We start from the raw sequence: 25,672 nt of genomic DNA on the forward strand, positions 1-25,672 counted from the left end.
GCAAGACATTCTCACTTTTGTGCAGTTACGGTGGGAAAATCATGGTTTTGGAAGAACAGCAGCCCAGTTCCTTTGTTCTAGAAATTCTGGGTCTCTGAATCATAAGTCAGACTTTGGGAGAAGTAGAAAGTATTAGTTCACCTTTTTAAGATAAACTCATTTCCATAAAGTGAAATCAGCTTATGCCATGAAAGCTATGCCTACATAGGTTTACTTCAATTGAACTATTTTTTAAAAAATTATCAGTGTCTGTTCTTTCCAGATTCTTGTTTTTAGCTTAATTACTTTCTTTTTCTGTGGGGCTGTGATTTTCTTCTTTGTTACCTCTTACATATTTTAAAAGGAAATTGAGAAAAGCTTTATCCAAAATTACTACACAGATGGGATTTTTAGGGTAACATTTTGCAGATCTTTAAAATGATGAGATTCCAGTACTCTTTTAATTTTCATCATTAATCCATATTGCCCATACATAAGTGAGAGTTTATTACTTAGATATCTGATTATTTTGCTGTTTCAATTTAATTGACAAGAAGAAATTAGTACCACCAATCTGTTGGTAGCTTAGGCTTTATCATCATCAACAGAGTAGTATTTTTGAAGAACTGTTAATAAATTATCTAATTTTTTACAGTTTTTAATAAAGGCAGCTTTTGACCTCTCCATCTTTTTCTGACATATTTCTATAAGTAATAACTTTCCATCTTGTAACTGAATTATTTTTCCCTTCATATCAAGTTTCATTCCATTTGTTTCTGACCACTTCATCTCTGTGAAGTCATTTGCAATCTATGTAGAGACATGTTGAGGACACTATTCTCATGTTCTGATGCCAAGATACCAACTTTTGATTGAAGGTCCAAATCATAACAAGTCAAGAAACATTATACACTGTAATTTTCTTGGCTCAGAATCAAGTATGTTTTGCATAACAGCTCTATTCTTGTTACAAGTATGTTAAAACACTTTCTACTTAACTTTTCTTCATTTAGCCTAATCAGTTAGATGTTTTGGTATCTTTTGTAATGTATCAAAATGGAAGAAATTTAAGATGCATGCAAAAGTCATACAGGCAGTTCTGGAGCCAAAGGGGATCCACAAAAAGTGAGATATACAATTCAAAGATGATTCCTTTGCTACAATTACCTGATTACTGGAAATAGAGAAACTGTGGTCATCAAATCATACTGAATAATCAATAACATTTCATTCAGCTGATGGAGCCATTACCCAATAGCAATGTTATGATTCATACTTTTGATTGGAAAAACTATCACTTTTAATGTTTGTCAAGGCAATCGTATCAAAGGCTACAGCTCCAAGAAATGTTCTGTCTATCTATTAGTTGTGCATCAGTGTGCTTTGTAATTCTCCTTCAATCAAAAAGAATTTAACAAATCCAGCATCTGCTATGTGATAGCCATTTTGCATATTACTGGCCACCAGGGATACAAAGAAAAGATACAGTCCTTGTCTTGAAAAAGGTCAAAGGGTAATGTCATAAGATATAATGTAGAAGTCAGCACATCTGCTCTGGAATCAGCCTTAGTTCTTCACCCAAAATGGATGTATCATGTTGCATGTGACCCTTAACCCTGGCCACTAGAATTAGAAAAACCTCTAGAGAATGTCTTAACTTCTGTTAAGGAAGTGACTGGCATTAAGTTTTTAAACAAAGAGCGTGGTGTCAATTTGCTGAATCAAATAAATTACCACGCTCAAGAAATGTGGTCAAGAGAAAAAGTCAAAGGACACCCAAAGTGGGAGCAGGAGGCAGAGACTAAGCGGCCGCAATGCAGAGGGAGAAGGAAAGAACATCAATGACCTCCTGACACTAAATGTGTCAAATCTGTATGAGTTTCCTATTGCTTCTGTAACAAATTACACACTGGGTGGCTTACAACAACACACGTTTCTCACCTGACAGTTCTGGAGGTTGGAAATCCAAAATGGGTCTCACTGGGCTAAAAGTCAAAGTGTCTACACAGCTGTGTTCCTTTTGGAGCGTCTAGGGGAGAATTCACTTCCCTGCCTTTTCCAGCTTCTTAAGGTTTCCTACATTCTTTGGCTCATGGCCACCTCCACCATCTTCAAAGCCAGCATCATTGGGCTGAGTCCATCTCATGCTACCGTCTCTGGTCACATGAAATGTCTGATAACACAAGAGTGTGATTAACACAAATGTGTCCACAAGTCATGGCAATACAATGCAGTAAGAGCTACAAAAGATGTATATACAACACTCAGTTCAGTAAATATACATTCTTATTTTAATTTTATTTATTTATATATCCATTAACCCACCTATTCCATTTATTTTTTATGTCATTCACTATTCCAGGCAGTTTTAAAAAAATGTGTTGACTCTTAACAATAAATAAGGAAATGGCAAAATTACCATTCATATTTTTCTCACTTCTTTGCTTTTTTCCTTCTGTCTCCTTTTTATCTTTTTTTTTCAGCAAATGACTACACTGAAACCAGTCATATGAAAGAGATTAGGGAGAGAGCAATAAACAAAGATGCACTTGGTTCCTTCTATCCTCAGAAAGTTTACAACCTATAAAAGTAGTCAGACAATGAGACAAGTACTCATAATAATATGGGGAGAGATGACAATAGATAAAATTCATATGGAAGCCCATAACAATAGAAAATAACCCAGATTAAGGTTAAAGGTCTCTTAGGTGAAGTGGCGTATAAATTGAAGATGAAGGATGAAGAAGAGTTATCTAAGTAAATAAATGGAGGGATTAGCATGCTAGTTTAGGAACCAGAATTCCAGTCCCACCAAGGGTGTCTTTCTAAAGTTGGTATACATAAACTATGTTTATGAAGCGAGAGCACCTAACACCCAGCTATTGAAGTAGACATCCAATAACATGATTTTGAAGCAACAATACCCGAGCAAGTGGTGCTTTTCTCCCATCAAATAAAAAAAAGTTTTTTTTTGAAGGCAAATTGTTTATATGCTAATCAGCAGGTATATCCTTTGCCAAAATGTTCTACAAGAGACATGACAAAAGATTTATTATTTAAGACACACACACACAAATACACACACAGCAATATCACTTTCCACATTTTTAGCATCACCCCTGAGTTTCTATAGTGACTGTTAGTTTATTTTCATATGCTTCCTTCATGAGAAAGACCTGTTAATTAACTGAAGAAAACTTCTTTTAATGGTTGCTACCCATGTTTAGAATAGCATTATAAAAATGATGTTTAAAAATTCATTCCTGTCAACATAGTTTTTGAAGAAGATATTATTTTAAAGGTTATTTCAATTAAAATGTATTCCTGTCTATTCATTTATTTTGAAAGCATCAAACAGAGGAGCACATACAGAAAGTTCAGATGTCAAGTTATACAATATCATTTTGCTATAACATTCAAAATTTTTGCCAGGCAAAATTTGTTGTCAGCTGAATTTGAATTAATTTTACATGTTTTTATTTATATTTGGTTGAATATTTTTAATATGGAATTAAACAAAATATGTTTGAAAACTAAAGAAAATTTAATAGAAATAATTCCATAGAAACAAAGATACTGTTTTACAAATAGCAGTTTTCAGAGATTATAAATGATTAGCTACCCAAAATAACATACGTAATATAATCATTTAAGTAGTGAAAAATTTGACTTTTGGAACAGAAAATACTAACAATTATGTAGGCTAACGATTGAACACCAGAAGTTAGGTTGTACAGGAAAAAAGACAACAATGACCTTTTTGATCTTTAGTCTCATTACACACTGTATACACATCAGGAAGTGATAAATTAAGTCTGTGTTACAGGGTGTGCTTAGGAATCTAAGATAAGGCAAACACACACTTAGGGTTCTCATTTGTACATTTCCAACACCAGGTTTCACAGATAAATCTGAATCCAGCAAACTGGAATTTCCAGAGTGGTCAAAAAATTTAGAAAGAACATGAGATTTGCTAATAACTTTCAGTTTATTTGGAATACGTAAGAATTGAAGAATTCGAATATATCTAAGACAGAAGGGGTAATATTAGTTGTTCTTGAAATAAAAATATAGATGTTTGCTTGGAATTTTAAAGCTTTTTGGACACATATACTATATTATATGTATTATATATATAATATATGATTTACAATCTCGTGTATGTTTGTGTTTATAATTATGTATGGAGAAAGAGAGAGAGAAAGGGAGATTGTTAAGAAGAAAAATAATAAACAAAAGCTAGGTCAACTGGTAGTAAACCAAAACACTGTAATTACTTTCAGCAATTGTGAACAATTTTAAACTCTTTATTGCATTTGATTGCCCCGACATTTTCTCTAACTAAAATGTCCGTCCATCAACTTATGTAATATAAATTAAAATTCTTAACTGGTAGTTAATCCAAAAACTTAGTGGTTCCCTGTTTGTTTTTTCCTGCAACTTGTGGGGTTGTTTTAGTTGTTACTGTAATCGGGGGCTGGGCTCCTCACTGATGGATTCAAATTAGGACAGTTAAGCATAACAAAATATTTTTCAGTGTCTCATACAGATTTCGATTGGCCTCTCAACCATTCAAGGAAATGACAAACTTGTTTTATTTAGATCTTAACTCTATTCTACAAATGAACACCAAGTTCTGTACTGTTTTATAGCGTTTTACTATACACTGGATAGTCCAGAAATACAGTGTGGAATTGTTCAGTTTTTGAGGAAGCTCCATCATCAGTGTAGCTGATGTCATTGTCGGCATTTGCATCCCTGTAGGACACCCCTGTGTGTATCCATTTGTAGTTGTTTCTACACCATGATTCTACAAAAAAAACTCTTGGCATTTTTTGGTCTTCTAGTCTGGCATGTGTGAGAATTTACTTGGTGGAAGATATTATTTTATTATAATTTTTCTTCCGCACTTTACAGCTAAATCTTGATAGTTACTTCTTTTAATATTATGGTGTAACTTTGTTGTTTGTTTCCTATGGATATTTTTTCAGTGTGGGTATATTAAAAACTTTGTTATAAATGGTACGTTAGGTTTCTTAGGTTAAGGTCCATGGCTATAATTATACAAGTAGAAAAATAATTAGTTTTCTTTAAAAAATAATGGGTTTCTTAATGTTAAGTTTACTATACAGCTAAGTTATTCCATTGATTTAAAGAAATGATTTTCAATGTTTCCTTTAATAAATATGCTGCCATAAAACTGTTTAGGGACATTTTGTAAATAATTAGTCCTCTGTGAGAAACTTAATCTCACTGCTTTAAAGAAGAATATGTTAAAATCCCTCTCAGAAATAGGATTTCAGAAAAAAATTATTGACTTTAATAGCTCAGACTTTTTCCTTCATTGAAATAGAATAATAAGATACATTTCATATAGCTTTGTCATTAATGTATATTCTGATTTGATTTTGTTGGATGGAGTTGTGGGGGGGAAAAAATAAGAGTTTACAATTGTCTCGTCCTGTCAATTTAGGAACTTGTAAGCATTTCTCAGATAACCAGATTAATAGATTAAAAGTTGACTATATATAGAAAAATTATGATTCAAAACAGAAAAATTATATTATTATTCTATTTACTGATATGAATGATTTTACAAATAGAATACTTAATTTTGTTTGTTTAGATGCTAAATTGTAATTGAATTTTATCATGCGTCTCATTGACAATAAATTCAATAGGTATTACATAAAATTTATAAATCACATGATATAAAAGTAAAACAGAATTTCTTAAAGATGTTATGATTCTGTTGTATTGATAGAGAAAATGTATAAGTTTGTAAATGTGAGAATTTGCTATTTGAAAATAATCTTTTGGGGAGATATACAGTGCATTAAATAAGTATAAATATTATTAATATGGAGAAACTGATTGCAAGTAAAATTCAAAATACCTTTCCTTAACTTCTTGAATTATTGTTAACATGCTTATTAATAAGCTCAGTTTCTCTTAATTTTAATAAATATTTTAAAAAGTGTATTATTTAAAATCATTCATATGTCCTGGATCTTCATCACTATGTTAAAATGAAAAGCAATGCAGAAATTTATACCTGTTTTTCAAATGTACTTATGCTATATAAATGGAAACTTTGGAATCAAACAATAAATTTCTTTCCTATTTTCTATCTTTAGTTCAAAATGGAGAAATAATGATGATTGGGTTTCTGGCATTATAAATAATATATAATCATCATTACTCTTGTTTCCTACTGAAATTTCCTAAGATTTTAATTAAGTTTCTCATCAGGGGATCTGCTTTGGAGCATTGTATATGTTTTGTTTCTATCAGCTCACTCCACTGAGTTTAAATTTCAGGATATTATGATCCAAATATCAATTGCCTCACAGTACAATATAAATATTATATTATTGAATACATACATAGTACAAGTGAATATTGTATATAGTACAACATAAATATAGTCCAAGGTATTAACAACATGGGAGTTTTAGGTCTCATTTTGTGTAACTTTTTATTTTCTAATATGTAATGTAATTGTAATGAACATATGAAATATCATTATTAGGGAATTAAAATATTAACTAGTAGCATTTGAATCAAGAACTTCCTAAATGTAATAAAATTTCGATTTCACTTTTGCCCAAACTTTTAAACATGAATTTGATATGATACTATGGCTCTTAGGTAACATAAAAAAACAGAGTTTTTTAAAAAATAACTTTTAACTGTTGCTTATTTATTCCTTTTTCAACATCCACATTAAAACTGCCTCTTCCGGGAGTTGAGGAAGATGGCGGAAGAGTAAGACGCGGAGATCACCTTCCTCCCCACAGATACATCAGAAATACATCTACACGTGGAACAACTCCTACAGAACACCTACTGGACGCTGGCAGAAGACCTCAGACCTCCCAAAAGGCAAGAAACTCCCCACGTACCTGGGTAGGGCAAAAGAAAAAAGAAAAACATAGAGACAAAAGAATAGGGACGGGGCCTGCACCAGTGGGAGGGAGCCGTGAAGGAGGAAAGGTTTCCACACACTAGGAGCCCCTCAGCGGGCGGAGACTGCGGGTGGCGGAGGGGGGAGCTTCGGTAACACGGAGGAGAGCACAGCCACAGGGGTGTGGAGGGCAAAGCGGAGAGATTCCCGCACAGAGGATCAAGGCCGACCGGCACTCACCAGCCCGAGAGGCTTGTCTGCTCACCCGCCGGGGCGGGCGGGGCTGGGAGCTGAGGCTCGGGCTTCGGTCGGAGCTCCGGGAGAGGACTGGGGTTGGCGGCGTGAACACAGCCTGCAGGGGATTAGTGCACCACGGCTGGCCGGGAGGGAGTCCGGGAAAAGTCTGGACCTGCCGAAGAGGCAAGAGACTTCTTCTTGCCTCTTTGTTTCCTGGTGCGCGAGGAGAGGGGATTCAGAGAGCCGCTTAAAGAAGCTCCAGAGACAGGCGCGAGCCGCGGCTAAAAGCGCGGACCCCAGAGACGGGCATGGGAAGCTAAGGCTGCTGCTGCCGCCACCAAGAAGCCTGTGTGCGAGCACAGGTCACTCTCCACACCCCTCTTCCGGGGAGCCTGTGCAGCCCGCCACTGCCAGGGTCCCGGGATCCAGGGACAACTTCCCCGGTAGAACGCATGGCGCGCCTCAGGCTGGTGCAACGTCACGCCGGCCTCTGCCGCTGCAGGCCCGCCCCGCACTCCGTGCCCCTCCCTCCCCCCGGCCTGAGTGAGTCAGAGCCCCCGAAGCAGCGGCTCCTTTAACCCCGTCCTGTCTGAGTGAAAAAGAGACGCCCTCCGGCGACCTACACGCAGAGGCGGGGCCAAATCCAAAGCTGAGCCCCGGGAGCTGTGAGAACAAAGAAGAGAAGGGGAGATCTCTCCCAGCAGCCTCAGGAGCAGCGGATTAAATCTCCAAAATCAACTTGATGTACCTGCATCTGTGGAATACCTGAATACACAAGGAATCCCAAATTGAGGACGTGGACTTTGGGAGCAAGATATATTATTTTTTCCCCTTTTCCTCTTTTTGTGAGTGTGTATGTGTATGCTTCTGTGTGAGATTTTGTCTGTATAGCTTTGCTTTCACCATTTGTCCTAGGGTTCTGTCCGTCGGTTTTTTTTTTTTTTACTTAAAAAATTTTTTTTCTGAATAATTATTTTTTATTTTAATAACTTTATTTTATCTTTATTTTATCCTCCTTCTTTCGTTCTATTTTTTCTCCCTTTTATTCTGAGCCATGTGGATGAAAGGCTCTTGGTGCTCCAGCCAGGGGTCAGTGCTGTGCCCCTGAAGTGGGAGAGCCAACTTCAGGACACTGGCCCACAAGAGGTTTCCCAGCTCCATGTAATATCAAACGGAGAAAATCTCCCAGAGATCTCCATCTCAACACCAGCACCCAGCTTCACTCAATGACCAGCAAGCTACAGTGCTGGACACCCTATGCCAAACAACTAGCAAGACAGGAACACAACCCCACCCATTATCAAAGAGGCTGCCTAAAATCATAATAAGGCCACAGACACCCCAAAACACACCACCAGACATGGACCTTCCCACCAGAAAGACAACATCCAGCCTCATCCACCAGATCACAGGCACTAGTTCCCTCCACCAGGAAGCCTACACAACCCACTGAACCAACCTTAGCCACTGGGGACAGACACCAAAAACAACGGGAACTACGAACCTGCAGCCTGCAAAAAGGAGACCCCAAACACAGTAAGATAAGCAAAATGAAAAGACAGAAAAACACACAGCAGATGAAGGAGCAAGGTAAAAACTCACCAGACCTAACAAATGAAGAGGAAATAGGCAGTCTACCTGAAAAAGAATTCAGAATGATAGTAAAGATGATCCAAAATATTGGAAATAGAATAGAGAAAATGCAAGAAACATTTAACAAGAACCAAGAAGAACTAAAGAGCAAATGAACAATGGTGAACACATGACAATGGAGACACGACGACCCAAAACCTATGGGATGCAGCAAAAGCAGTTCTAAGAGGGAAGTTTAAAGAAATACAATGCTACCTTAAGAAACAGGAAACATCTCAAATAAACAACCTAACCTTACACCTAAAGCAGTTAAAGAGAGAAGAACAAAAAAACCCCAAGTTAGCAGAAGGAAATAAATCATAAATATCAGATCTGAAATAAGTGAAAACGAATTGAAGGAAACGATAGCAAATTTCAATAAAACTAAAAGCTGGTTCTTTGAGAAGATAAAAAAAATTGATAAACCATTAGCCAGACTCATCAAGAAAAACAGGGAGAAGACTCAAATCAATAGAATTAGAAATGAAAAAGGAGAAGTAACAACTGACACTGCAGAAATACAAAGGATCATGAGAGATTACTACAAGCAACTATATGCCAATAAAATGGACAACCTGGAAGAAATGGACAAATTCTTAGAAATGCACAACCTGCTGAGACTGAACCAGGAAGAAATAGAAAATATGAACAGACCAATCACAAGCACTGAAATTGAAACTGTGATTAAAAATATCCAACAAACCAAAGCCCAGGACCAGATGGCTTCACAGGCGAATTCTATCAAACATTTACAGAAGAGCTAACACCTATCCTTCTCAAACTCTTCCAAAATATAGCAGAGGGAGGAACACTCCCAAACTCATTCTATGAGGCCAGCATCATCCTGTTACCGAAACCAGACAAAGATGTCACACACACAAAAAAACTACAGACCAATATCACTGATGAACATAGATGCAAAAATACCGTATGCTAACACATATATATGGAATCTAAGAAAAGAAAAAAAAAAGGTCATGAAGAACCTAGGGGTAGGACGGGAATAAAGACACAGACCTACTTGAGAATGGACTTGAGGATATGAGGAGGGGGAAGGGTAAGCTGTGACAAAGTGAGAGAGTGGCATGGACATATATATACTACCAAACGTAAAGTAGATAGCTAGTGGGAAGCAGCCGCATAGCACAGGGAGATCAGCTCAGTGGTTTGTGACCACCTGGAGGGGTGGGATAGGGAGTGTGGGAGGGAGGGAGATGCAAGAGGGCAGAGATATGGGAACATATGTATAACTGATTTACTTTGTTATAAAGCAGAAACTAACACACCATTGTAAAGCAATTATACTCCAATAAAGATGTTTAAAAAAAACCACAAAAAACAAACTGCCTCTTCCGTACAATTTCCCCAAAACATCATAAAATTCCATCTTTTCCTGTGCACGATGATTGTTTCTTCAATTGTTCCAGCAGTACTTCCATTAATTCAGCCATCATGCATTGAATAACATATATTCCGGATACTAGTCACAGGGGGACACACAGAAATAGGAAATAACAACAACCACCACAAAACTCTGCAGTATTCTAACCTAGTAACATATGATAAATTCTAAGCATGCTAAATAATTAAATGTTTTGTATAGAATGTTAAAACATGTTAAGTGCTCTGAAAAAATAAAGAGCAGGGAAAGATACAAATAAAAATCGAAGGAGAATGAGTGAAGTGTAATATTAAATGGACTGGTCATGGTAGTGTCCACCACGAAGGAAATATTTAGGAAAGTATTTGAAGGAGATAAGGACATGTGATATCTGGAAGGAGGGTTATCCCAGATCCAGAGAACCAGGAACTAAAAAACCTTGAGTCTGGAATGTATCTGGTGTGTTCTAGGGTCTAGGGTGTGGCCTGTGTCCTTGGACTGAGGAAGGAGGAGGGTAAGGCATTTGGTCAAGGGGATGTAGGGGCCAGATGTAGAATCCTGCAGTCAGGCCCTTGTGATGACTTTGGTTTCACTCCAAGAGAATGGGGAGGCACTGGTGGGTTTTGAGCAAATTAATGCTGTGAGCTGAATGTTTTTGACAAATTCCTTCTGGCTGCTTTCTTTGCAATAGACAGTGGGCAAGAGTGATCGTAGATAGATATATTAAGGAGCTATGGCATAATCCAGCAGGAGGTGATGGTGGCTTGGTGCAACAAGCAGGCTGTGAGAAGTGGTGGTAGTTACACATTTTGTACCCATTTCTTTTTTTTTTTTTGCGGTACGCGGGCCTCTCACTGTTGTGGCCTCTCCCGTTGCGGAGCACAGGCTCCGGACGCGCAGGCTCAGCGGCCATGGCTCACGGGCCGTCGCTCCGCGGTATGTGGTATCCTCCCAGACCTGGGCACGAACCCGTGTCCCCTGCATCGGCAGGCGGACTCTCAACCACTGCGCCACCAGGGAAGCCCTGTACCCATTTCTGTTACTATTATTTTTATTTATCAATTTCCCCTGTCGTACCTAGAGAATCTTGAAAGACTATGTTTATTCATCTTCGAATCACATTCTTTACCACAGTGACTGGCTCGATCAATGTATGTGCTCTACCAATAGTTACTAAGTTAAAGTGAAGTGATTATTTCTAAATAAATACTGATACAGAATTTTGCATAAGTATTCAAATATTGTGCCTAGTTGTGAAATATTTTTTTCTATTTTACACACACTAAGTAAATACCCGTAGAGTAGGATATTAAACGAAGCTTTTCAATCTGTGGATACCAGAAATAAAATCCAAATATTGAAGTTCCTGCATTGTTAGAAATTTTCTATAAAACTTGCTGAAATCTAAGGAACACATTATTTTAATTTATAGAATTTATGTAGCTTTTAATCGAAAGCTATTGTACAGATAATCTGGTCCCTGTTACAGGAGCAAACAAGTAGGACCAGTTATACATAGTAAGTTTTTCCAGGTCCTACAACTAGTTAATTACAGTTCTAGAAGCAGAGCCTGGGGCCCTGTCTCATTTCTTTGCAGCATACCTTTCCATACACTATAGATCTTCCTTACCCACTTGTGAAACAGATTCGTATATCCATGTATATATATTAATATAAATATGGCTTTGCAGTGGTTAGGAAAAATATCAAATTTAACAGTAAAAACCAAGTCAGTTAGAGCAATAATTTACCCACTCAAATATGCTAATTATGGGTTCATTAGCATGCATCCAGATTTTGCAAATTAAACAAATTTTATCGGGGAGAAATTTACTATGAAAACTGTTAAATTGAGAATTGTAATTGTCTTTAAATATTTTTCAGCAGAAGACCTAATAATAATACTATTTCAACCAAAAAGATATTTTAGAAAATACAGCTTTCTCGCTTAATCTAATTTTTTCGTTAGTTGTATAAATAGCATTCCATTTAGCACTTTTATATATGAGTTATTTTTTAATCCTGTGACATTTTTCATTCTTTAGTCAAGAGAAAATTAAATCCATATTATATCTAAATCTCAGAAGTAACATTAGAAATCGATAACTTTGTTAAAAAATTTTAGATTGAGAATTCACCAGGTGTGTTCTATAATCCGGACCATGATACATTTGAGAGTAAATCTGATGTTACCTATATCAATCCCGAGGCTTTTCTTTGTTCTTGTCTTTCAAACTGCTACTTCTCTGCTGATGGCAGGTCTACACAAATCACAGAAGTTGAAACTACAAACTGAGGATAAAACCTTGACAGTGCCCCAGTGAGAAAGCACTTTATCGGACCCCTAATGATGCTAATATAAGCTGTCAAGAGCTCTCCCTCCAGATGCCGTGGCAGCCCCAAAGCAGACAGCAGGGAATAATGACACATTCTGAAAGCTCACAGAGGAAAACAAATGCATTATGTATATGGATATAAGAAAACGAACAGTGACATCTTCAAAGGAAGATGCCTTTAAACTTTAGTCTCAAGCAGGCTTGTCTGTGATGCTTTGAAGCTAATGTGGACAAGCCCTGTGTCCTCAGCAGCTCCAGCCTACCTTAGCACGACCATTCAATAAAGCCTGAAATGATCACAGCATGCGTTCAGTAAAAACATTTCATCAAACTCAAACGTGAAGGGACGGGTCCTGGGAGAATGGGACTTGGTTTCTCTTCAGAATAGGATTTCTAACACTTCTCAGCCGTTCCCTTGATCAATGCAATTCTATGCGGAATTTGAAGGAATTGACAAAACCAGTTGTGCCTTTTATGTAGCAAATGCTCTCATTTTCTCCTCTGTTGATGCCACATTGGGTATGAGCATGAGTTGTTCTTGGGGGAATTTCATTTACAGCATTATCTTTTAAACACCTGGGAGAAAAACTCAGTAATAACTTAAAACAAGTGCTACTTAAAACAAATGCTGCTTAAGTGGCTGTTTTTTTTGACTGTGTCAGTGTGTGATTCTTGAACAAGATATTATAGGTAGAGTCAGAATGTTGCTTCAACTTCTGTTACACATGATTGAAACTGGGGCAGAAAAGTTAATTGATTTACTCAGGGTCATAAAGGAGCAACCCTAAACACTAGTGTTTTAACCTCAAGAGAGTAAGTCTTTGATCTGTTGCTCAGTCAGCTGAGTGACTCTGAGATGAAAAATAATATACTGTCTGTTGGTATTAGTACAAAAGGTCAGTACAGTGTGGTAGTTCAGACATCCCATGCTTTTATTTACGTTTGAGACCACTATATGTGGAACACCGATGTGGTTCTTGTCTAGTAAGAATTTGCATTGCTAAGTGCACTTTTATTTTCAGAAAAAGTGCCAGATTCACATGATCAGGAATCAACACTCCGGGTTCCCCGACGGATCAAAAAGCTTAAGTTATAAAAGTGGACATTTTGTACATTGATCTGGTAGTATGACTAACCTGACTAAAAGAAATCACCTCTGAGTATAAAGGAATTATTTATTTTTGACGCAGTCTTTAACGTCTCTCTTGGAACTTACGGCTCTGGTGAAAAAGACTTCCATGCTTTCCCACCTCAGCCGAGGCACCCCGTCATTTCACAGAGCCCAACACGTGTCATTAGAAAGTAAAAACTTCCACCGTCCCAGTGTGAGCTAGATTCACGCTAGCAGTTTTGAAATTAATGAAAATCCTCCAGACTACCTATTCCCCTGGGGAGGAAATTCGGGAGGAAAGCAGAAGATGGCAATTGGCATTTATCTGTCTTAGCTTCCTATTTACTGCTTCATCTGTGTGATCTTGGGAATACCAATTGCAGGATTCATTTTAGTGCTGGTTTTCATTGAGCAGAACAGAATGGCAACCTGATAAACAATAAAAATTAGGGAAAGTTCTTAGATGTTAACGCCATGAACAATATCGTAAGGATAGGAGATTCTTAACCTACAAACCAAACAAAAACAAGTTGCAGAACATTATACCAATGCACCAAAGATATCACAACTTTATTCAAAGATTTATGGGTTCATAAACCTATTATCATTTTTTATATGAGTTCTTCTGGCAAATTCAGTTAATGTCATCAGATCAACAACTTTAAAAATAGAAGCAGCACTTGGAGATCCAGACTTGATTATTCTCTTCCAAATGATGTTTTTCTGCAGTTCATTTACAAATGTTATCAAATTTTAGACTGTAGAAGTGCACAATAGTTTTATAATAATGTATTTTGGTTTCATATTTTGGTTAATACTAGTTTAAGGAGTTGTTATATAAAATTTTACAAAATTATTAAGCAGTGACCGTGAAGCAACATGTTATCTGGAAAATACAGTCAAAATTGAAAGCTGGTGACTCAAATATTTAGTTTTATAAAGAATAAAATCTATACATAACACTATAATATCACATTTATCATGGAATAAGAGGAAAATAAACAGAATCATCAAAAGAGAAAATGATCACTTATAGTCTAAATCCCCAATGATTTCCAAAGTTATTTTTTTGATGTATTTCTACCCAAGACATTTTTTTTACATGCACATGTTGAGTTTTTTCATGGTTTTGATCTTAAGAGATATAACTTTGCCTTGCTATTTTGCACTCATTAATGTCAAACTTTTCAGAACTAACAGATGACATCCCATATGTTATTTTGAGCATAAGGCATAAACTATATAGAAACAGTTTAGGATATGTCACAAAGGAATTATTCACATTAAAAATAAGAACCTAAATTTAGGTTCAAAAACAAGGCTCTAAACTCTTGCAAAATTGCAGCCTAAGAAATGATATCAACCTCTTCTTTCCCAAATGTTGCTGATATTACAAACAGCATGAATGGATGATTTCTCTCTTTCTTTGGGGGTGGGTGTGGTCACTGAGAGCTGATTTTGGCAGAACACATGCCAGTGCCCTCTGGAAGAGAAAAATATCCTGAACATGGGACTTTGCCCTGGAACTCCCACACCAACAAATCCTGAGCTGGGCTGAGGTGTGAAATGGCTTGGGTATCATCTGACTGTTCTCAGTTCTGCATCTTCACTCTCAATGCAGCTTTAACATTAGAGATTCACACAGAGCAATAAAATGCCCTGCATATTCTCTTAGATATGTCTTATCTGCCATATTAATCAGAGAGAGACACGGCCGTTTGCAGGCCCAGAGATGTGCCTTTTTCAATAGAGGTCTAAAGAGGGAAAATTTCGTGGTGACCTTCTTTCTCTGGGGATGCTATCCATAATTGGGATAAGGGGGTCACAACTGTGACAAACATGCTTTTCACTCTGGATCCATACTACTATTGGTATCAAATTACCTTCATCAGCTCCTCTCCCCCAGCATCACCACAACTCCAGGCTTATTCCCCTTTTCTTTTCTTTCATTCCTTCCTTCCTTCACTACTACATGTCCCACTGAGCCAGCAGTAAGCTTTGCCCCCATAGTTGTTCCCCACTCTTCTCATATAGAGTTCTGGATGACAGAAAGGCCGAGCCCTGACTCTTTGCTGGCTTTTGGCTAAACATAGGTATTGAAGAGAGATTAGAGGGTAGAAAGAAGGGAGAAGCCAGGATATTTTTCTCCTTTTTTGGGGTGGTGTTTCCAGCAATGGCTACATACGTATGGCTCAAACACCAATGGAACAGGTCTGCCATACTTTCAGCTGCTGCCTGGTGAGCCTTTGACAAAGCTCTTTGGCTCTGGTTGTCATTGCCTCCTTGATTTGTCTATTTCTCCAGGCCACTTGTAGTTCTAATAACCTGCTATAGCTAATCTATGTTGCCTCACTGCCCTGTAATCGTCTTCTCAGCTACTTCTATAGCTTTTGTTACTAATTTCCTGCATTAAATTCTTTTGATCTAAAATATTCAGAGAGGTATGTGTTTCCTGGTTTGATACTGATTATTATAGTTTTTTAAATCAGCAGTGATCCCAGAAACATACCTCTCATGATGGGATTTTCACACTGAGCTTATCACCTATTAGAATATGAGCACAGTCACGATGCTCTTGCAGATGGCAAATAGGATAATGGTAATTTGTGGCAAGCAGTGACATCATTTCTACTTAAATCATCGTCTGTAGATGCTGGAAATGAAGGGCTCGTCAATGTCAAGGCTTTAGAAAATCAAGTTGCTCTTATATGCAACTCTTATGGTAACAAGGATAATGACAGACACAGAAGGGGGTGATGCCCACTTCTAAAGGCAGAAGAAGAGTTGACCAAAAAAATAGCACACTCATGTCAACAAACTCTCAGGTAAAAGCAGCCTTGGGGTATTAAAGAACTTCTAGGATAACCTTAAAAACTGTATCATATCCCATAGCTTCAGGGAAAACATGGCTGAGAATTAGAACAAAAGTTATGCAGGAACATAAAGAAAGCACAAGCTGACTGCACAGCATCATCAGCCCCTTAGTTAAGGTCGAGACATTACTGCTTAAGTTTAAGGCATTTGTGCAGAAGTAGTGGGACCCTGAGATTTGGGAAGGGGACACTTGTGTGCACTTGGACAATGCTGAGAACCTTGAACCACTACATCTCCCTCATCTTTCTTGCCAACAGAATCAGCTCCAACTTCACTGACAAAAAAGTGGCCTTCCCTTAAATAGATAATACTTGATTTTGTCACCTGACCCAGTTTGTGCATGCGTGGTCTTTTTAAGCCTACCCCGTAAGCTCTAACTGCCTCCAGGCCAATAACAGTAGTTATTTCCCAAGATGTTCCAGGAAGTGTATAGGTTTCCTCCAGGAGGATGTGGCACACACAGCAAGGGAATCTTGAAATATTGTTAATTTTTATCTATACATACCTGGAGAAAATCATAGTAATGGATTCAAAGAGTCTCCCAAGGACTTCCCTGATGGCGCAGTGGTTGAGAATCCGCCTACCAACACAGGGGACACGGCTTCGAGCCCTGGTCTGGGAAGATCCCACATGGTGCAGAGCAACAAAGCCCGTGCACCACAAATACTGAGCGTGCACTCTAGAGCCCGCGAGCCACAACTACTGAGCCTGCGTGCCGCAACTACTGAAGCCCACACACCTAGAGCCCGTTCTCGGCAACAAGAGAAGCCACTGCAATGAGAAGCCTGCGCACCACAACGAAGAGTAGCCCCCGCTTGCGACAACTAGAGAGAGCCCGCGCGCAGCAACAAAGACCCAACACAGCCAAAAATAAATAAAAATTAAAATAAATTTAGACAAAGAGTCTCCCAAAAGGGACAAAATTTAATTTTGGTTGAAGCTAAGTACACTATAACGTTGCACTAAATTTCATTCTGAATTTAAGTGCTGGTTAGAGAAGTTGGAATTTGATCTGTTTGTTCAGTTGGAGCTTGAAATCTGCACTCAGTAGCTTACATTAATGAGGTCAGAAATGCTGGACCTTCTTTGACATAATACAGAGGAAGTCATTCAAGTCTTAGGGAGAGAGTAATGCTGACATGGCTTTGAGAAGAGCAGTTCCCTAACTCTCCCTCAGCAATGCATCCTGAGAGTGCTTAGAAGACGTTCGTTTACAAAGGAATTGATAAATGCACTAGTGAGGAGAATACCAGTATTTTTGAAGAGCTCTGTGGTGACCGTCATCCCTAAACGAGGGATCAAAGTGGATTTGGGTTGTAGAATTGAGGTCCTTGATTTCAGTGGTCATAATGGGATCCCGGAGAGTGGGATACTGGGATTTCAGTGCTGGAGACACATAAGTTCAATGGCCATAACAGGCAGCAGGGCCACAGTGGTAATCAAAAGGTTTTGACCCACACATAATTTTGTGGTGATAGTTAAGTGAACTCGAAGCCCCTAAGAATAAAACAGATGTGCAGCCTATGGACGTATTACTAAATCTATACACTAGGTTAAGACCTAGGTTTGGCGAACAGAAATCCAATTTGCATCATCACAAAAGTATGTTACAATCTCCCAGTTCCCAAACCAAAGCCAATTCACACACGGACGACTGACCATCCCAGGTTATGGCTTTAGCACTGAATGTTGCATATCCTGGGAAAACCCCAAACTAGACCATTAGTCAGTCACTCCATCACATATCGAAAGCTCCTTGATTAGAAAACAGGCTGAGTCCCTTGAGGAGGGACCTTCCCTGAGAATATACTTAAATCTTTCTCCAAAAAGACCAGAGGCAATCTAATATGACAAGCAGACACTGAGACAAAAGACGTACTCAGAATTTAAAGATTTTATATTGGCTCTGAGTTGACGCCATTCCTAAGAAACTAACATGCCACTTTGATTCAAGTGTCAGAAAAAGAGAAAAGAATTATGAAACTCAGGTAATCCATGCAGATTTGATCCAAATCCATCTCCAGCTGGGACCGGTTGCAATGTACATAATCAGAAATTCCACCCACAGTGGCTCTCTTACCCACGGTGTGAGGGTTAGTAAAGTAGAAAAGGCCAAGTGAAAACCCATGGAACTGAATTTCTTTATCACTGCAGTAAGAAGTAAAGAATATCACACCCCTCAGAGAATCGTGGTAGTTAATGCTGCCATCAAAGATTTGAAGACAGATACTATTCCTATCACAACTACTTTAATTTTCCCATTTGGCTGTCAGAAAAATCAGATGCATCTTGAAAATCAGTGTGGAGTTTTGTAAATATAATTAGAGTCACTCCAATTGAAGCTGCTGTAAGAGACATGGTATCTTTGTTAAAAAATTAACACGTTTTGCTTTAATACACCCCTATTGACCTGCAAAATGCATTTTTCCCCATACCAGTCATCAAGGATGATCAGAGCAGTTTGCTTTCAGCTGGGAGAGATAATATTATGATTTCACCATCCTCCCTCAGGAATATGTCAACTTCCCTGTTACTGTTAAAGTCCCCCGAACTTTGGTCCTGTGGAGATCCCACAGAGCGTAATTTGCTCCCCCTTATGGATTGTCCTTGGTGAGCAGGAAGGGGAAACACCCCAGATGTACTGGTTAAACATATGTTCACCCAGAGGGAGAATAAAACTACAAAATTCAAGGCCCTGCCATTTAAAGAAAGGATTTAGGGAGCAGATGGTCTTTGGCATGTCAGTGTATCACCCCTAAAATGAGACGAGGTATCTCACCCTACACTAATGCTGGCCAAATATATAACGCCTGTGGGGCTCCCCAGATTGTAGAGGCAACAACTATAAATTTGCGTGCATTCCCTGGAACCTTTTACCCAATAATCCATAAAGCTCCTAGTTTTGAGTGGGACCTAGAGAAAGAGAAGGCTCTGCCTTAAGTCTATGCAACGTGAAAAGCCCCATGTCAATTAGGCCTTAAGACACAGCAGATTTGATGAAGCTCAAATGATAAAGGAAGTAAATGAAAACATATTTATCAAGCTTCTGAAAAGACACACTAGGAGAATTGTAAGTTGTGTCTTGGTTTTTTAATCAATTAGTTCAAATTTTTTTTCTAATTTTCATAGTTAATTTTTTGTTAACTTGTGGATTATTTGGAAGTACAGTTGACCCTTGAACGATGTGGATTTGAACTGCATGGGTCCACTTATATGTGAATTTTTTTCAATAGTAAATACCACAGTACTACTACATGATCCATGGTTGGGTGAATCCGTGAATGTGGAGGAACCACGAATATGAAGAGCCGCCTTATAGTCGAGGATTAACCCCCATGTTGTTCAAAGGTCAACTGTATATTGCTTAATTCAGAAACACTTGAAGATATTCCAGTTGTATATTTCTTATTGATTTTTTTGTTTAATTCCACTGGGATCAAAATATATTTCATTATTTTAATTCTGTGTGATTTCTTTGTTTTACTTAAAATTACTTTATTGAGATATAATTCACATACCATTCAATTGACAAAGGGATAGGGAGGGTGGGAGGGAGACGCAAGAGGGAGGAGATATGGGGATATATGTATATGTATAGCTGATTCACTTTGTTATACAGCAGAAACTAACACACCATTGTAAAGCAATTATACTCCAATAAAGATGTTAAAATAAATAAAGCATACAAGTCGTTTAAAGCATATGTGTGTTTACAGGGTTGTAAAACCATCATCACAGTCTAATTTTAGAACATTTATGTGTGTGTGTGTCCCCTGAAAAAAACAAGAAACCCTGTACCAATTGGCAGTCACTCCTCATTACTTCCTCCTCCAACCCTAACTAACTACTAATCCACTTTCTGTCTCTATAAATTTGCCTATTCTGGACATTTCATATAAATGGAATCATACGATATGTGGTCTTTTGTGACTAGTTTCTTTCACTTAACATGATGTTTCCAAGGATCATCCATGTTGTAGCATGTCACTACTTCATTCTTTTTTTTATGACTGAATAATATTGTATGCATATTCCACAATTTATTTATCCACTCATCAGTTGATGGACATTTGGGTTGTTTCTACTTTTTAGCTACTGAATGAATAATGCTACTGTGAACATTTGTGTATAAGTTTTATTGTGGACTTAACGTTTTCAATTCTCTTAGGTCATCTAAGAGTCTTATGGTTTTATGGTCTATCATCCATTTTGAGTTAATTTTTGTGTGTGATTTGAGATATGGTTCCAAATGCGTTCTTTTGCGTGTGGATATCCAGTGTCCCAGCACCATTTGTTGAAAAGGCTCTTCTCTCATTGTAATTCTTTGCAATTTCTTGTTGTGTGTTTATGGCCCAGCATATTATCCAAATTTGTAAAGAGCCTATGTATATTTGAAGAAAATGTGCATTTTGTGATTATTGGGTACAGCCTTCGATACAGGTTATTTGGGATACGTTTTTAAGTTTTGTTTCAAATCTTTCAAACCTTCCTGCCAGTTTGAATTTTTAATCATTGTAATATGTCTGTCATTATTTCTAGTAATAATTGTTGCCTTGAATTTACTTAGTCCAACATCAGTGTAGAACGCCAGGTTTTCTTTGGTTACTATTTGTATGCTATATATTTTTACACCCTTTTACTGACAATATTCTATATCTTTACATTCAAGGATTTATATCTGCTTTTAAAAAGCCTATATATGGTTGTTTTTTCCCAATCCAACAAGCACTATTTTTTAATGGGTGTATTTAGTCTATTTATATTTAATATAATTATTGATCTATTTGGGTTTAAATATATTATCTTACTCTTTGTTTTTTATTTGTCTACCTATTCCATGTTCTGTCTTATATGCTTTCTGTCTTTTTTGAATTATTCCATTTTTATCCTCTATTAGCTTGTTAGCGAACACTCTCTTATTATTCTTTTAGTAGTGACCTTAGGGATTGTAATATAAATCCTTTACTTACTTAATGTCATAATAACCCATACTTTCATCACTATCTAGACAATATAAAGTCTTAGAATACTCTAAACCCACCTACCCCTCTGGTTTGTTTTGCTATGGTTGTCATACATTTTAATTCTTTATACATTATATATATATATATTTTTTAACTTCACAAGAAATTATATTAAACAACAATATTCATTTAGATTTTGTCAGATATTTAACTGTTCTTTGGCTTTTCATTCCTTGCTCTGCCTCTATGTTTCAATCTGGGACTCTAATTACACTTATATTCAAACTTTTCAACTTGTCTTACAGGTCTCTTATACTATTAGCTTACAATCTTTATCTTTTTTTCCCTCCATGTATAAGACTTAATATTTTTTCCTGACCTTCCAGTTCACTAAAACTTTCTTCTGTTAAATCTAAAATGCTGTTGAACTTATTTACTTTAACCTTAATTACATTGTAACTTTCTTCAGTTCCCACTTTCCCAATTAATTTTTCCATGAGATATTCTTTTATTATTTATTAGATATCTAATCTTTATAATCTATTTATACATTTAATTTAAAACTTATATCTATTAACTCCAATATCTGGATCTCCTAAGGGTATGTTTCTATTTCCCTTTCTCTCTCTCTCTCATCATTTAATTTTCTCTCATGGCATATTGGTAATTTTGATTGGCTGCTAGACATCGTGGATGAAATATTTTAGAGACAATTTGTAGCTCTGCACTTCAGTACTTTTCTCCAGAGGCCTTTTTTTTTTGTTTCTGGCAGGCAGTTAAGGGGTGTCAGATAACCTAATCCACACAGAGATTCCTCTATTATGGTTATTTGTGAGGACTGGCTATTGTTTTTTCCTGCTATTTTCTTTAGAAAAACCAATTGAAACTTTAGGTTATGTAGCATTTTTACTACTTGGTGGAGTTATTGACCCTCCAGCCTCATGAGATGGCTGGAAGCTCTTCTCACATATTCAGCCTCTCAGTTCTCTTGAGAATTACCAAATGCCTTGAGAGGGAAAGTGGTGCTGACTTCAGGTTCTCATTTTTCCATCTCCCTTTTACCTGATGTCTAGACCCCTTTAGTTTGTGCTGCCCTGTTAGGTTTCTACTGCCTTCAAGCAAATATTTTTGATATTAGGTTTAGTTTTTAGAGTTGTTCATGATTGAATATTTAGAACTCTAAAAGTATTTTGCCATTACCAGGGTAAAAACCTCATAATTGTTGAGACTTTGAGTCTCTTCTTGTTATGAAGAGAATGAAAGTGTCTTCATTTTAAAGACAGAAAGTTGCCTCTGATTAGGTGGGAGCATAAAGCTTTGTATGATAAATTGAAGTTCAGAGATGAATGAGAATGTTGCTGACTAGTAACATAGGTGGATAACACGTATTTGGTTCTGTTTACTCTCTATCTTTTCTTCTCCTTTGCTCTTCTTCTTTATAAAAGGAAAGACAAATCTTTCAGGCTGCTTTTCTTAGGCTCCTGTGTCACTTACTTTCACTTGTTTTGGCTGAAAAGAAGCATAGAAAGAGGATGGGAGCGGGAGGAAAGGAGAGCTGGAGCATCTCTCCCCACTTTCAAGTGGCTTTTCTATCAGGGTCATGTCTTTTCTGTGGCTTCAGCGGTGCTCCAGGACCTGTGGCACCTGCTCACTCCTTTCAATGCTGGATGACCGTGCTTTCTGCTACTGTTTTTTTCTGGGTTGTCTTCCTATACACTGGATATTTTCTCATCTCTTTCATATATCTAACCAGTTTGGTGTGTTAAATTCTCTTTATATCACCTAATAAAATAAAAAGGGCAAAAAATAGAGAAATATGAAGGAATTCTGCAGTGCAAAGTAAGGTGAGTGTCCAGTTCCTTCAAATTTTGACACAATGACTTTTCTGTAATAGACTTACTGCAAGAAGGGAAACACAATTTTTGAAAAATGACTTTGTGTTTTCAATAACTTTTAAGAGGATGCTTGCTGCTCCTATGAAACCAAAGCAACATGTCATGAAGAGGGACAATCTGATTTTGAAAGTATTCAATGAGGAGGAAAAATAAGATTTCTGAATTAAAATCTTGATGGATGTAGCAACTAACAGATTAAATCTTGAAGGAATTTAAATTAATGATGTAGAGTATAAATGAAATCTCCACTTAGGAGAAAAACTCGCTAAAATGACTCCCAGATTGGATTAAAAATAAACATTAAGTGACTTCATGTTTATGAGACATTTTTTTAAAATTGATCCATCAAGTATAAATATAAAATGAAGATAAAAATTATATTAGATAAGCACAAATGAAAGAAAATAGTGAAGGCAGTATTAATAGCAAGGCATAATCAAATTAAAATATTACATAGGGGGCTTCCCTGGCGGCGCAGTGGTTGGGAGTCCACCTGCCGATGCAGGGGATGCGGGTTTGTGCCCCGGTCCGGGAAGATCCCACATGCCGCGGAGCAGCTAGGCCCGTGAGCCATGGCTGCTGAGCCTGTGCATCCGGAGCCTGTGCTCTGCAACGGGAGAGGCCCGCGTACCGCAAAAAAAAAAAAAAAAATATTACATAGGAAAATAATTTCGTATAGATAATATAAACATCAAGCAAATTTCATGGCTTCAAAATATATTAAGTAAATACGATAATATCAGAAACATATAACTGAGAGAGTGAGTGCAAGAGAGAGAATGAGTCATGTAGTGGTCATATGCCATTTGGTTTACCCAAAACTTTGAACACATTTTCTACATTTTGATAATTTATGACATCATGAAACTTACCTTTTCAAGGTTAAATACACAGAAATTATACATCTGAGCTTCATAGGATGTTAGATTAAAAATATATGGCTTGTTCTGCCAGTTAGGCATGAGATTCTGATTCAGAATTGAGCCATATGAAGAAATAGATTCATTTTGTTGATTCAGGTTATGGCTGAAATAACATGGCTGCAAGGTCAGCATCTACTTTGTCATGACTGTTCTGCATGTGGTTCATGAAGTTAATCCTGAAAGTTCATCCTAAAGCCTTTGCCCCAGGATTTTCAATGATTTCATGGGTCATGCAGTATCTACTCTTACTACAATGGATCCTACAATCTTCCCCCCAAAATGCTGACAAATATGAAAATTTAGGCCAAAGGTATTTACAGACAAACCTCAAACAAATGGAAACCTACTGGGAGTTTGATTATCAAACTTGTTTATGTTTATATGAAGTAAGAACTTGTTCGGTATTAGAGAATGGAGCACTGATAATCCTGTAGCTGTTAATAACAGTGTTAATGTAGTCATTGAATTATCACCTGTCATCTGGTATGCAGTGTCTATTAACAGCAAGACTTTGGCAGATCAATGTGTGCTACTATTCCCTACAATGTAGGGCAAAATGAATATGGTCGTTCAGGGAAAAGTCTTCTTCTAACTCTGCTGGAGAGCTTAAAGAACAAAATATGGCAAGTAGAGGTATAATGCAAGGCATTGTTTAGAACAGAGAACAACTAAGACTACCTAAAAATGGTGTTCTATCTCTTGAAGCCAAAGGGTTGATGTAGCAGAGGGTCTGATAAAAAGTTGGATGCTTCAGATGGTTGAATTATAACACAGTAAATTCACGATGTTTCTAGATTTCATATGAAAATGAGGACAGGAAATGGATGAGTGTGGGATTGTCAAAGCTGTAATTGGATATTTAGGAGGACCAGATTTTTCTAAGAACCATAAACCTGCATATTCCACTGAGCTTCCCTTACAATCCAATCCAATGAGTCAGGCTATTTTGCTTGAGGGATCTGTAATGACTTTGTCTGAGGTAGTTTTCTGTTTGTTTGTTTGTTTGTTCATTTTTAAGAAATGCCAAATCTGATCATGTTTAACAAATATCACTATTTTTATTTTGTCCCCAGGTCAAGTCTTGGGTAAACCCAAGAGGAGAAGGCTTAGATACAAAGTGAATTTGTAAATTTATATCAGCATAAATGTGAGGAATATGTGTGAAATCTATTTGAAAAATGTTATACAAAGAAGGTGGGAAGATAAATTTAGTTTGGGATGATTTTAATATTATGAAGATTTTATTACTATGAAAGAGTTTATTGGAAGTTTTGGATTCTATAGGATGCATAGAATTACTAGGAGAAGCTCTGCTTTCTTGCCTGGTTAACCTATTGAATCTTGGACTTGTGGTGATCTGTGCTAAATAAGTTGAAATACCACAGGTTTATTTGTGCTATATAGAACAGGGACTATTTTTATGAAAAGATAGA

This window comes from Monodon monoceros, unplaced genomic scaffold (assembly GCF_005190385.1).
Source record: "Monodon monoceros isolate NGI ecotype Baffin Bay Population unplaced genomic scaffold, NGI_Narwhal_1 Super_Scaffold_1, whole genome shotgun sequence".
NCBI lineage: Eukaryota > Metazoa > Chordata > Mammalia > Artiodactyla > Monodontidae > Monodon > Monodon monoceros.